General features: G+C 36.2%; 1 protein-coding gene across 4 annotated transcripts in view; it reads left to right on the forward strand.

The window, feature by feature from the left end:
- The window catches only part of MRPL1 (mitochondrial ribosomal protein L1), a 189627-nt gene that overhangs the window by 118597 nt on the left and 57106 nt on the right, over positions 1-13924 (forward strand). The window lies entirely within an intron of this gene.

Consider the following 13924-nt stretch of genomic DNA (forward strand, 5'->3'; position numbering starts at 1 on the left):
ATCCTTAACCCCCTGAGCAAGGCCAGGGATCGAACCCGCAACCTCATGGTTCCTAGTCGGATTCGTTAACCACTGAGCCACGACGGGAACTCCCTGTTTGTCAAATTATATGTGTTGCAAATATTTTCTTCCAGTTGAGGGCTGACTTTATTTTCTTAGTTGTGTCTTTGAAAGAGCAGAATTTTATAATTTTCATAAAATCTTTTATTAATATTTCTTGTATGGTTAGTGCATTCCATGTCCTAATTTATCTTTTCCCTCACAAAAGTTACAAAATTTTTCTTCTATATTTTCCTCCATTATGTTTCTTTTACAAGGTTAATAAGTTTTAACTGTTACTTTTATGTTTATGATTTATTTCAAAGAAAAAATTTTTGTGATGTAATGAAGGAAGTATATTTATCCCATACTGATATCCAATTGCCTGGCATCATATGTTGAAAAGACTCTTTCCCTAAACTTTACACCTTGATCAAAAATTTATTAACCAGGAGTTCCCGTGTTGTGGCGCAGTGGTTAACGAATCTGACTAGGAACCATGAGGTTGCGGGTTCGGTCCCTGCCCTTGCTCAGTGGGTTAACAATCCGGCGTTGCCGCGAGCTGTGGTGTAGGTTGCAGATGCGGCTTGGATCCCGTGTTGCTGTGGCTCTGGCGTAGGCCAGTGGCTACAGCTCCGATGCGACCCCTAGCCTGGGGACCTCCATATGCCGCGGGAGCGGCCCAAAGAAATAGCAAAAAGACAAAAAAAAAAAAAAAAATTTATTAACCATATAGGTGTAAGTCTGTTTTTGAACTCTCTATTTTGTTTCACTGATCTGTTTGTCTATCATTATACTAATAATGCCACACTGCCCTGATAATTGTAATTTATATTAAGTCCTGAGGTCAGAAAATATAAAGACTCCAACTTTCTTCTTTTAAAAAATTTTGTTCTGGCTGTTTATGATCATTTTTATTTCTGCATAAATTTTAAATCAGCTTGTCAATTTCTACAAAAAGGGCTTCTGGGAAGTTCCCCTGCCCCCTGTGGCACAGTGGGTTAGGATCCAGCATGATAATTTCTAGGTCCATCCATGTTGCTGCAAGTGCCCTTATTTCTTTCCTTTTAATGGCTGAGTAATGTTCCATTGTGTATATGCAGCACATCATCTTGATCCACTCCTCCATCGATGGACATTTAGGTTGTTGCTATGTCTTTGCTATTGTACATAGTGATGCAATGAATGAACATTGGAATACATGTATCTTTTGAGTCATGGTTTTCTCTGGATAGGTGACCAGGAGTGGGATTGTTGGATCAAATGGTAGTTCTATTTTTAGTTTTCTGAGGCATCTCCATACTGTTTTCCACAGTGGTTGCACCAATTTACACTCCACACCCTCTCCAGCATTTATTATTTGTAGGCTTTTTGATGATGGTCATTCTGGCTGGTGTAAGGTGGTACCTCAGAGTGGTTTTGATTTGCATTTATCTAATAATGAGTGATGTTGAACATCTTTTCATGTGTTTTGTGGCCATCTGTATGTCTTCTTTGGAGAATTGTCTGTTTAGATCCTCTGCCCATTTTTTGATGGGGTTGTTTGTTTTTTGGTATTAGCAATACCAAGTTTTCTAATCCATGACTGGTACATCTGTCAACTTTCAATTTTCTTTAATGGCTCTCAGCAAGAAAAAGTTTGAGGATGTTCTTTGCTATGTCTAATTTGCTGAGGGTTTTTGTTGTTCATGAGTAAGTGTTAAATTTTATCAAATACTTTTTCTGAGTCTATTTAGGGACCCGTGTGGATTTTCTTTTTTAAGATTGTTAACATGGTGAATTACGTTGATTATTTTTCAAAGGTTAGACCAACTTTCCATTAGTGGGATAAATCCCTCTTGATCATGATGCATTATCCTTTTTATATGTCGCTAAGTTAGATTTGATAATATTTTGTTAGGAACTTCTGCAACTAGGCTCAGGAGAGAGAATGGTTTTTTATTTTCTGTAATAGCCTTACTTTTGGTATGAGTAGTGCTGCCCTCATATTGAGTTGAGAAGTATTTTCTGAAACTTTATGTAGGACAACTATTATGTCTTCCTCAAATGTTGGATAAAATTCATGAGTGATTGCATCTGGAACTAGGGTATATTTTGTTGGAAGAATGTAATTGATTAATTCCATTTATTCAGATAAAATACTATTCAAGTATTTATTTGTGTGCATGTGTGTGCCAGTTTTGGTTTTGGAAAACTTTGGCTTTCAAGGACTTGGTCTGTTTCTTCTAAGTTGTCAAATTTATTGCAATAAATATGTTTAAAATGTTTATTACTCTTTATTATATATCTATAAAATCTATGGTGCTGTCACTCATTTCTATACTGGCAATTCATGTCTTTGTTTTTTTCTTGATTCTTCTAAGGTAGCTTATCATTGTATTGATCTTTTTAAAAATCGGCTTTGAATTAATGGATTCTTTTCTCTGCATTTTTTAAATTGGTATTTTATAGCAGTTTTATTAGGATGTAATTCACCCATTTGAAGTATACACTCAGGTTATTTGTTTTGTTTAATATATTTAGAGTTTTAAAACCATCACCATAGTGAGTTTGAGGACATTTTCATAACCCCCAAAAGAAATCTATCCAGTCACGCTTTATTTTCCCAACACACCCTTCCCGAGCCTTAGACCACTAAACTACCACTAAACTACTTTCTATCTCTATAAATTTGCCTATTCTTGCCCTTTTCTATAAATGGAATTATATCATATGTGATCTTTGTGACTGGCTTCTTAGCATGTTTTCAAGGTTCATCTATGCTATAGCATGTATCAGTGCTTCATTTATTTTTATTGTTGAATATTATTCTATTGTATGGCCATATCACATTTTGTTTATCAACTTACCAATCCATGAATTGATGGACATTTGGATTATTTCCGTTGTTTGGCTTTTTAAAAATGTTTATTTATTTTTGGAGTTCCCGTCGTGGCACAGTGGTTAACGAATCCGACTAGGAACCATGAGGTTGCGGGTTCGATCCCTGCCCTTGCTCAGTGGGTTAACAATCCGGCGTTGCCGTGAGCTGTGGTGTAGGTTGCAGACACGGCTCGGATCCCGCATTGCTATGGCTCTGGCGTAGGCCGGTGGCTACAGCTCCGATTCGACCCCTAGCCTGGGAACCTCCATATGCCGCGGGAGCAGCCCAAGAAATAGCAAAAAAAGAAAAAAAAATTTGCAAAAAAAAAAAAACTTGTTTTTTTTTTTGCTTTTTATGGGTGTACCTGCAGCATATGAAAGTTCCCAGGCTAGGGGTTGAATTGGAGCTGTAGTTGCTGGCCTGCACTATAGCCACAGCAATGCCAGATCCTAGCTGAGTCTGCAACCTACGCCGCAGCTCATGGCAACAGCAGATCCTTAACCCACTGAGCATGGCTAGGGATCAAACCTGCATGCTCATGGATACTAGTCAGATTCTTAACTTGCTAAGCCACAACGGGAACTCCTTGTTTGGCTATTGTGAACAATGATACTATGTTATTTATGTACAAGTTTTATGTGGACATATATTTTCATCTCACCTAATGTATACCTAGCAATAGCATTGCTGGACCAAATGTTAACTCTGTGTTTAAACTTTGGAGGACATGCCCGGCTATTTTGCAAAGTGGTGGCATGATACCATATTCCCAACAGCAGTATATGAAGGTTCCAGTTTCTCTACATCCTTAGCAACACTTGTCATTATCTATCTTTTAGCCATCCTCGTGGATGTGAATTGGTTTTGATTTACACTGTGGTTTTGATCTGCATTTCCCAGATGGCTAAAGATATACTTTTTCTCTTCAGCTAGAGTTTTGCTAGAGATTGTGTTGAATTTGCAGATCAATTTGAGGAGTATTGCTATCTTGATAATATCATTTTTTTCTGTCTATGAACACAGGATGCCTTTCCATTTATTTAAGTCTTCTTTATTTTCTTCAGCAATAGATTCTAGTTTTCAGTGTACAAGTCTGGCACTTTTGTTATATTAGTAATAAGTATTTTTTCTTTTTGATGTTATTATGAATGGAATTATTGTCTTAATTTCACTTTTGGATTATCCTTTGGTATTATATAGACCTACAACTGACTTTTGCCCTTGTATCCAGCAACCTTGTTAAACTCAATTATTTTTTTTCAATTATTACTCTTCATTGCCTGTGTGAATGTGTGTGTGTGCGCATTCCTCAGGATTTTCTATATTCAAGGTTATGTCATCAGTGAATAGATGTAGTTTTGCTTCTGTTTCCCAATCTGGATGCTTTTTTTTTTTTTTTTTGTCTTTTTGCAATTTCCTGGGCCACTCCCATGGCATATGGAGGTTTCCAGGCTAGGGGTCCAATCAGAGCTGCAGCCACCAGCCTACGCCAGAGCCACAGCAACACAGGATCTGAGCCGCGTCTGCAACCTACACCACAGCTCACGGCCATGCCAGATCCTCAACCCACTGAGCAAGGGCAGGGATCGAACCCTCAACCTCATGGTTCCTAGTTGGATTCGTTAACCACTTAGCCACGATGGGAACTCCTGGATGCTTTTTATTTCATTTCATCTCCAATCTCTCCAGCTTGAAACTCCAATACAGAATTGAATAGAAATGATAAGGGAGGGCATCCTTGTCTTGTTTGTGATAGTAGGAGGAAAACACTCAGTGTTTCATCATTAAGTATGACTAGCTGAGAATTTTTGTAGCTGCTCGTTATAATGTGGAGGAAGTCTCCTATTGTTGAATATTTTTTATCATGAATTAGTGTTGAATTTTTAAAAATGCTGTTCTGCATTTATCAGCATGATTCTGTGGCAATTGTCCTTTATTCTAGTGACATGATATATTAATTGAATTTTTTTAGATAAATCCTGCTTGGTTATGTTGTATAATCCTTTTAACATATTGCTGGATTTAGTCTGCTGGTATTGTGTTGAGCATTTTTGCTTTTATATTCATAAGAAATATTGGTGTGTGATCTTCTTTCTTATGAAATTTTTCTCTGGTTTTGTTATTGGGATAATACTCTCCTCATCACATGAGTTGTGAAATGCTCACTTTTCGATTTTTATGACAGCTTATGAAAAGTTGTTAGTTTTTAAAAGTTTGATTGAATTAACCAGTGAAGCCATCTGGGTCTGAGCTTTTCTTCTGGGTAATTTTTTATTTCTAATTTAATATCTTTACTTGTTATAGTCTATTTTGACTTTCTTTTTCTTCTTTAGTTTGGTAGTTTGTGTCTTTCTAGAAATTTGTCCTTTTCATCTAAGTTACTTAATTTATTGCCATACATTTGTTCATAGTATTCCCTTATTATTTTTTTATGTGTGTCAGTAGTGATGTCTCCTCTTTTTTTTTCTTGATTTTAGAAATTTGAGTCTTTTCTTTGCTTGGAGAATCTAGTTTAAATTTTGTGAATTTTGTTGATTTTTTTTCAAAGAGCCAGGGTTTCATTTTATTAGTTGTCTCTATTGTTTTTCTATTCTCTATTTAATTTATTACCACTCTGATCTCTTATGCCCTCTTGCTTGATTAAGATTTAATTTTCTCTTTTCTAGTGTCTTAAGGTGGAAGTTTAGGTTATTGATTTGATATCCTTTTTCTTTTTTAATGTAGTCATTTAAAAACTATAAAATTTCACTTTCATTGCATTCCATAAGTTTTGGTATGTTATGTTTTCATTTTCTTTCATTTCAAAGTATTTTCCAGTTTCTGTTGTGATTTTTTTCTTTGACTCATTGGTTATTTAGTAGTATGTTATTTAATTTCTACATTTTTGTTAATTTCCCATATTTGCTTGTTATTGATTTATAATTTCACTCATTATGGTAGTTGGAGAACATAGTGTAATTTCAAACCTTTTCAGTTTATTGAGGTTTATTTTAGGGCCTAGCACATGGTCTGTCCTAGAGGAGGGTCTATATGCACTTGAGAATAATGAGTATTCTTTGGTTGTTGAGTAGAGTGTTCTGTCTTTTAGTTGTAGTTAGTTTAACATGTGCTTCCTTTTTGTACCTTTTGTGCAATATCTTTTTTCTTCTACTCCTTTTTCCCCTGCCCCTTTCCATCCTCTTCTTTTGTTTGTGTGTATGTGTTTGTGTGTACATGTGTCTGTGAATGTGAATGACAGAGTCTTCATTATTCTTCTACCTACATTTTTCTCCTGGGTCTCTGGGTTTTTTATTGAGAGGATTTGTATAGCACTAGGATTTTTAGGAATATTTGGGCTAAGTTACAGAAGAACCAACTGTGCTTTTTAAAATATAAATTACACCTTAGTAAAGTTGATTTAAAAAGAAATTAATAACTCTGGGTAAAAGTTATTTAAGATTGTAAATTACAGTTTATTAGAGTAATAAATTATTATTGAATGGAGAGATTTTTGAAAACCTACTCCCTTAAAAGAGATTTTTTAAAATCTACCACAGCTACAGTCATCAAAACAGTATGGTACCAGCACAAAAACAGAAATATAGATCAATGAAACAGGATAGAAAGACCAGAAATAAACCCCTGCACCTGTGGTAAATCTATGACAAAGGAGGCAAGAATATACAATGGAGAAAAGACAGTGTCTTCAATCAGTGGTGCTGGGAAAACTGGACAGCTATATCCAAAGGAATGAAATTAGAACACTCTCTAATACAAAACACAAAAATAAACTCAAAATAGATTAAAGACCTAAATGTAAGACTGGATACTATAAAACTCTTAGAGGAAAACATAGGCCGAACACTCTCTGACATAAACCACAGCAATATCTTCTCAGATACACCTCCTAGAGTAATAATAAATGCAAAAATAAACAAATGGGACCTAATTAAACTTAAAAGTTTTTGCACAGAAAAGGAATCCCTAAACAAAACGAAAAGACAGCCCACAGAATGTGAGAATATATTTGCAAATGAAGCATCTGACAAGGGTTTAATCTTCAAAATATAAAACTTCTCCTGCAGCTCAATATCAAAAACCAAACAACCCAATAAAAAAAAAAATAGGAGTTCCCGTCATGGCACAGTGGTTAAAGAATCCGACTAGGAACCATGAGGTTGCGGGTTCGGTCCCTGCCCTTGCTCAGTGGGTTAACGATCCGGCGTTGCCGTGAGCTGTGGTGTAGGTTGCAGACGTGGCTCGGATCCCGCGTTGCTGTGGCTCTGGCATAGGCCGGTGGCTACAGCTCCGATTCAACCCCTAGCCTGGGAACCTCCATATGCCGTGGAGCGGCCCAAGAAATAGCAACAACAACAACAACAAAAAAGACAAAAGACAAAAAAAAAAAAAAAATAGGAAGATGATTTAAATAGACATTTCTCCAAAGAAGACATACAGATGGCTAAAAAACACTGACGAGATACTCAACATCACTAATTACTGGAGAAACGCAAATCAAAACTACTATGAGGTACCACCTTACACCAGCCAGAATGGCCATCAACAGAAAGTCTATAAACAGTAAATGCTGGAGAGGGTATGGAGAAAAGGGAACCCTCTTAAACTGTTGGTGGGATGTAAATTGGTGCAACCACTATGGAAAACAGTAAGGAGTTTCCTCAAAAAACTAAAAATAGAACTATCATTTGATCCAGCAGTCCCACTCCTGGGCATCTACCTAGAGAAAACCATAATTCGAAAAGATACATGTACCCCAATGTTCATTGCAGCACTATTTACAGTAGCCGAGACATGGAAGAAACCTAAATGTCCATCAACAGAAGAATGGCTAGAGAAGATATGGTACATACATACAATGGAATATTACTGAGCCATAAAAAAGAGTGAAATAATGCTATTTGCAGCAATATGGGTAGACCTAGAAACTCATACTATGTGAAGTTAGACAATGAAAACAAACATCATATGATATCTCTTATATGTGGAATCTAAAAAAAAAAAGGATACAAATGAACTTATTTGCAGAACAGATACTGACTCACAGATTTTGAAAACCTTAACGGTTACCAAATAGAACAGATGAAGGTGTCAGAGGGAAGGACTGGGGGTTTGGGATTGACATATGCACACTGAGGTGTATGGAATGATTGGCCAATGGGGACCTGCTATCTAATACAGAGAACTCTGCCCAATATTCTGTGATAATCCTTTTGGGAAAAGAATCTGAAAGAGAATGGATGTGTGTATATGTGTTACTGGGTCACTTTGTTGTACAGCAAAAATTATCACAGCCTTGTAAGTCAACTATATTTCAGTAACTTTAAAAACAATCTACCATATCCTTTTCTAGTGGTATTTAAATACTATTTTTCTACTTCCAGTAGATTTGTCAGGTAAATCCAGTTTTTCCCCACAATGTATTATTTTTTCCTCTTAAATTGTTTAGTAAAATGCTTCTGCCTTTATTATTATTTAAAGTTTTAAAAAGTTACCGATGACTGACAATGTCTACCTTAAACTTGTAGCTGTCAACTGTGTCAGGCTAAGAGAGCATATTTATCAGCAATTGTTCTTTAATCCAAAATACAATGTTCCCTTTATGTTCATTTAAAAAGGAAGGATTGATTTTAACTGATCTCCTAATATTACCTGGAAAGTAGAAAGCAATTTCGCATAGATTAAAAGCCTAAATTAACTGTCAAAAAAAGCAGGTGGACTTGTCAAGTCATCTCAATGGATTCATTGAGAATTCAAAGGAATAATACATCAGAGCCTTCGTTCCATGTCTTTAGCTTGCAAAAAAAAAAAAAAAAAAAAGACCCTTTATAAGAGTAAGCTAATCATTTAACAAATATATGTTCCCATGGGAAAATGATGGTTGAGTATAGCAGTGATAACCCTCAACATTCTAAAAGAATAAAATGCAACACAGCAAAACCCTTACTTTGCTGAAAGTAAGGTATAGCATGAATTTGGTTAATGATGGTTTATCATTTTGAAAGTATGTTTTGAGACTTATAGTCAAGGTTTAATATTAAGGTCTATAGACATCATTGAGCTTCTAGTTATGAGAACTAATGGTAGAGGTGAGTGAATAATGCTGTCATTGCTTTTCCTAATGTTTATTTTAATGCATATGTCTTAGATTGTTAATTCTAGATGATATTGATAAAATTCTGATTTGGTGCTAACCTGAAATAGTGCTAATGTGTAAAAATGAACAAACATTTTCTAAAAATACACGTCTTGTCAAAAGAGTCACCTAGTTTTGTTAACAAAATTTCGCTTAAGTGTATAGTCTAGACGTATTCTAGGGAACCTTCACTCCCTGATGTTTTCTCATTAGATGCTGTGCTTACTACAATTTATTTGCGTGTTCATTTATTTAATGTCTGTGTCCCATATGACTCTCATGTATATATTTACTACTATACACCCAATACCTACAACCAAGCCTGGAATGTAGTATACCCTCTAAAATCATTGTTGAATGGCCAGTAAATAAATAAAATGTCAAGAGACCTGCCTTGAAATCCAGTCTTAACTCAGTTTTGACTTAAGAAAATAACTTGAGCAAGTTACTTACCCTCTTTCTGCCTTTTTTCCCTTCTGTAGTTTAGTGATAACAATACCTTACATATAATACATTACATCTCTATAATATTCAAAACATATTCACAACATTCACTGAATGGTTACTGTATGCGAGGTACACTTCCAGGTATTAAGGATATAGCAGTGAACTGAAAAAGGCAAAAATCTGCGCCTTCATTGAGCTCATATTCTAGTGAAATTTGTTGTTTTGTTTTGGTCCTCACAACACTCCTGTGAAGTGGGTACAGCTTGATATTAATTTATTAATGTGGAAATAGAGACTCGAAGTTAAGTATTTACTCCATATCAATCAGCTAATGAGTCCAAGAACCCAATATTTAGGTCCAGTGCTTTTCCTTCCTTCCCTAACTCCTCATCTATCATGTAGGAATTTTTTGAGGAAAAGTAAGATTCAGTTTATACCACATCTTCTGTAAATAGCCTGCATAAATACAAAGTGATGGCATGATTCAGGTTTTAAAGTGGCTGTAAAAACTGTGGCATTTCAAAATACCTTAAATCCAAAGGAAATTTAAAATTTAAGTCTGAACTCATTTGTTTAGATATGTCCTGGTGTTATTTATGTAATGTTTGACTCTTATACCTCCACCTTGGCTGTAGGAGTTGGGGCTTCCTGTTGTTAAATGATCTAATAATGTACATTAGTGTAGAAATCTAGACAGTGCCTGTAGTGGGTAGCATATTAGTTGCTAAGCAAGGGAAATTATTACACCATCTGCTGCCTCTTATAAGGTGTGTTATTACCCAACTCATTCTCTGAATCAACACACCGAAGGCACCATAAGTAATGTAAATTGTAGTGGCTTGCACAATTTTTAAACTAAGTAAGCAGTTTTTAAGAAAAAATCCTCAACATTGTGCCTCTTCTCAATTTTAATGGATGCCATGGTAAATTATTTTTGTCTTCCAAACTTTGTTTTTATGGGATAATCTTTTGTTAGACCATCAGATATCCTATATTCAAACTTCAACAAGAATTTTTCTTTGTAATGAACTTACAACAGTTCTTTAGCACTGATAGTAAGCTACTCATGGAAAATCTAGTATTTATCTGAGCACTTTAAACTTTAAAAAGCATATAATGCCCCCAGATATGCTTAGGTTTACATAGAGGAACCTGAAAATATATATCTATTTGAGAAGGGACAAAATAATTTCTTTACAAATATGTCCTAAAAGCCATACATTTGATATAATTCTATTTGATCTTTTATCCTACTAAAGGATTAGATTTCCATAGAAAAACACTTCTCAAAGGGTGTTCCTTGACTGTTTCTTAAGGTAGTAACAGATTTTATTGGGAGAGAAAGAAGGTTTCTGTAGTTAAATGTGATGAAAATACTAAGTTAAAGAAAGAGGTTTCTTTACTCTCAGACTTCTCAGAGCCTTTAATATATTAATGTGTTAGTCTGTATTATAATCTCCAGTGGGCAGTGTTTTTCCCAACATTTTGCCGCTTTTTTTTTTTTCCTTGAGAATATCTTGTGGGACTAATGTTCTGCAAAACACAGTTTGGGAAATACTACCTTGCATAATACTTATGAAGTCTGTATTTGTCATAGGTTACTGCTTAGTCCTTTTCTTTCTCTGGGCTCTCTCAATTATACCCACCATTTTAAATGCCACATGTAATCAGTGATCCTCAAATATGTAAATTCCCAGTCTGCTTCCTAAGCTCCACATCCATCCATATATCCATTTACCTAACCAACCTTTCCAGCTAGGTATTGAGACCTACACTATAACACATGGCAACGTTGGATCCCTAACCCACTGAGTGAGGCCAGGGATCGAATCTGCATCCTCATGGATACTAATTGGGTTCATAACCCACTGAGCCACAATGGGAACTCCCAGACCCTACTCTTTTTTAACAAAAGAAACTTATTGGAAGGATACTGGAGGTAGGCCTCAGAATAGAAGTACTGAACAATCAAACCTTAGGAATCTTTGAGAAGGACAAGAACCAAGATAGCTTCAGATATTTCAGCCTTAGAAGTTCACAGATGTGGTTATCAAGTAGGTTTCCATCAGCTGACTCAGGTAGGTCCTGGGGGTCTCCTCAAGGGTCAGATTCTTAGAAGAGAAAAACTGGCCCACAGGGGGATAAAAAAGTTGTCCTCTGCCTTCAAGATCCATGATAATCTGTTACATCTCCAGCCCACTCTCCCTTAACCCCACTCTAAATTCCATTCATAATGATCTATTTGTGATTTTTTTCTGAAGATATCATCCTTTTTCTCCTCTAGCCTTTGCGCCTAACTCTTGTTTGGACTAATCCTTCCCAACCGCTTTGCCAAGTAAACTCCTTTTCGGGTCTCAGCCTAGATTTCACTTCTTCCACGAAGCCTTCCTTAAATGCAGAAGTCTGGCCCAGGATCACATATGTGCTTCTCTGGTCAAGATTAGGATGTAATTTCAGAAGAAGGAGGGGTGGTATGAAGATAAAGACAATATCTGCTATAGTTATGAAAATATCTCTCAGGGACAAAGGCTCTGGAGAAGGCATCTGAAGGCTTAGCTTCCTAATGGTTATTATTTTAATTACCTATCATGTAGAATATCCAATAATCCACGTAAGATTTTAGTCTTTGCATCTGATTCATTCATTTATGATTTGCATTTATTAATTTATTTGAACATAGAGGACCTATCATGCCACTTATTGCTAGGAAACAGGGTTATAAGGTGAACTAAACATAGTCCCTGCCTTTAAAAACTTGGTCTTGTATGAAAATAGTCATATATGGATAATATGGAAAAAGTGGATTAAGAAAAGAACTTGGGCTAGGATGAACAATAATTTACCCATTGGACAAGCAGTGGAAAAGAGTTTTAGAATTCCAATAATGGGAAGAGCAGATTAGCTGCCACCAAAACAGAAGAGGGTACATGTGTTTAAGAACTATATGTAATTCAGAATTTCAAGAATGTAATGTGTCCCCATGTGTGTGTTTTGGGAGAGAAGGTGCAGAAGGAATGGTTAGTGATGAGATTGGAGAGGCAAGCAGGAATGAGAGCATGACGGACTTTGCACACCAGGATTGAAGATTTGAATTCCATCTTGTGTACAGTGGGAATGCATGCAAAGAGTGCTGGGAAAGGGACCATAATGATCAGATTTCTGTGTTAAAATGGGTATCAATGGCTATGTAATAAACAGAGTGAATGGACGAGAAATTAAATTCAAAGAAACTTGCCAAGTACTATACAGTAAAATTAAGGAGAAAAGCGATAAGGCTAAAATATTGGCAGTGACAATTAGGGAAGAAGAGAAGACAGTAGATAAAGAACCTATCTAGGTTGTACTATAAAATGCCTTATGAAATGGGGGTCTTCCTTTTAAATTTTTTTGGTGTCCAGTAACAGGAAAATGAATTCAAATAATAAAGGAGTTCATTGGCTCACAGAGCTAGAAAATTGAGAGAGCAGGTATTAAGCTTAACAGTGTCATTTAAAAAGTTTATTATCAGAGTTCCTGTCGTGGCTGAGTGGAAACAAATCTGACTAGTATCCATGAGGACGAAGGTTTGATCCCTGGCTTCGCTCAGTGGGTTAAGGATCTGATGTTGCCGTGAGCTGTGGTGTAGGTCGCAGTTTCCATTTGGATCCCATGTTGCTGTGGCTGTGGCGTAGGCTGGTGGCTACAGCTCAGATTTGACCCCTAGCCTGGGAATCTCCATATGCCACAGATGCAGCCCTAAAAAGACAAAAATAAATGAATAAATAAAAAGTTTATTATCATCTTGTAATTCTGCTTTCCATTCTATCAGATTATTTCAAGTGCGTTTTTCCTCCTGGTGACAAAATGACTGCAGCAATTTCAGGCCTCACCTCAGAAAAATACAAGATCCAAAAAGTCAAAGTGTGTGGGTGATCTTTTGGAGGCTTTTCTTAGAAGAGAAAGAAAGCCAGGTTATCTTGGTCCATTCATCACCTAATCCCCATGGCCAGGGAAATTTCAGATTTGTATAAACCATTTTATCTGAACCAATGACTATAGCAATGAGACTGAGTCCAGTCTGGGAATGGGGTTGTCATCCCACAAGCATAGGACTCTCAGGAATGGAGTGGATTCCAAACTGGAAGCTTAGGCCGGAAGAGGTGAGTGCTAGGTAAGTCTACCCAGGAGTCTACTCTGAAAAGTCTACTCTTTCTAGAATATTGATGGAGAGATGAGAAAGATATATATATGTGTGTATATATATATAAATATGCAGGATGAAGGGAAGGATTTTTCTTTGTTTTCTTCCGTTTTTTTCTCTCTTCCTTTCTTTCCCTCATTGAAGATATTTAAGCATGTTTATTGGTTCGCACTTTCATTTGGATCTTATTGGCCAGCGTTGTGTCACATGGCCACACTCAGCTTTGAGGGAGGCTGAAAAAGTACTGGCCATATAGTAGAAG

The sequence above is a fragment of the Sus scrofa genome, chromosome 8, assembly GCF_054392235.1.
Source record: "Sus scrofa isolate SSC_HxYL_T2T_F1_AM1 chromosome 8, Sscrofa_HxYL_maternal_Yorkshire_Landrace_v2.0, whole genome shotgun sequence".
Taxonomy (NCBI): domain Eukaryota; kingdom Metazoa; phylum Chordata; class Mammalia; order Artiodactyla; family Suidae; genus Sus; species Sus scrofa.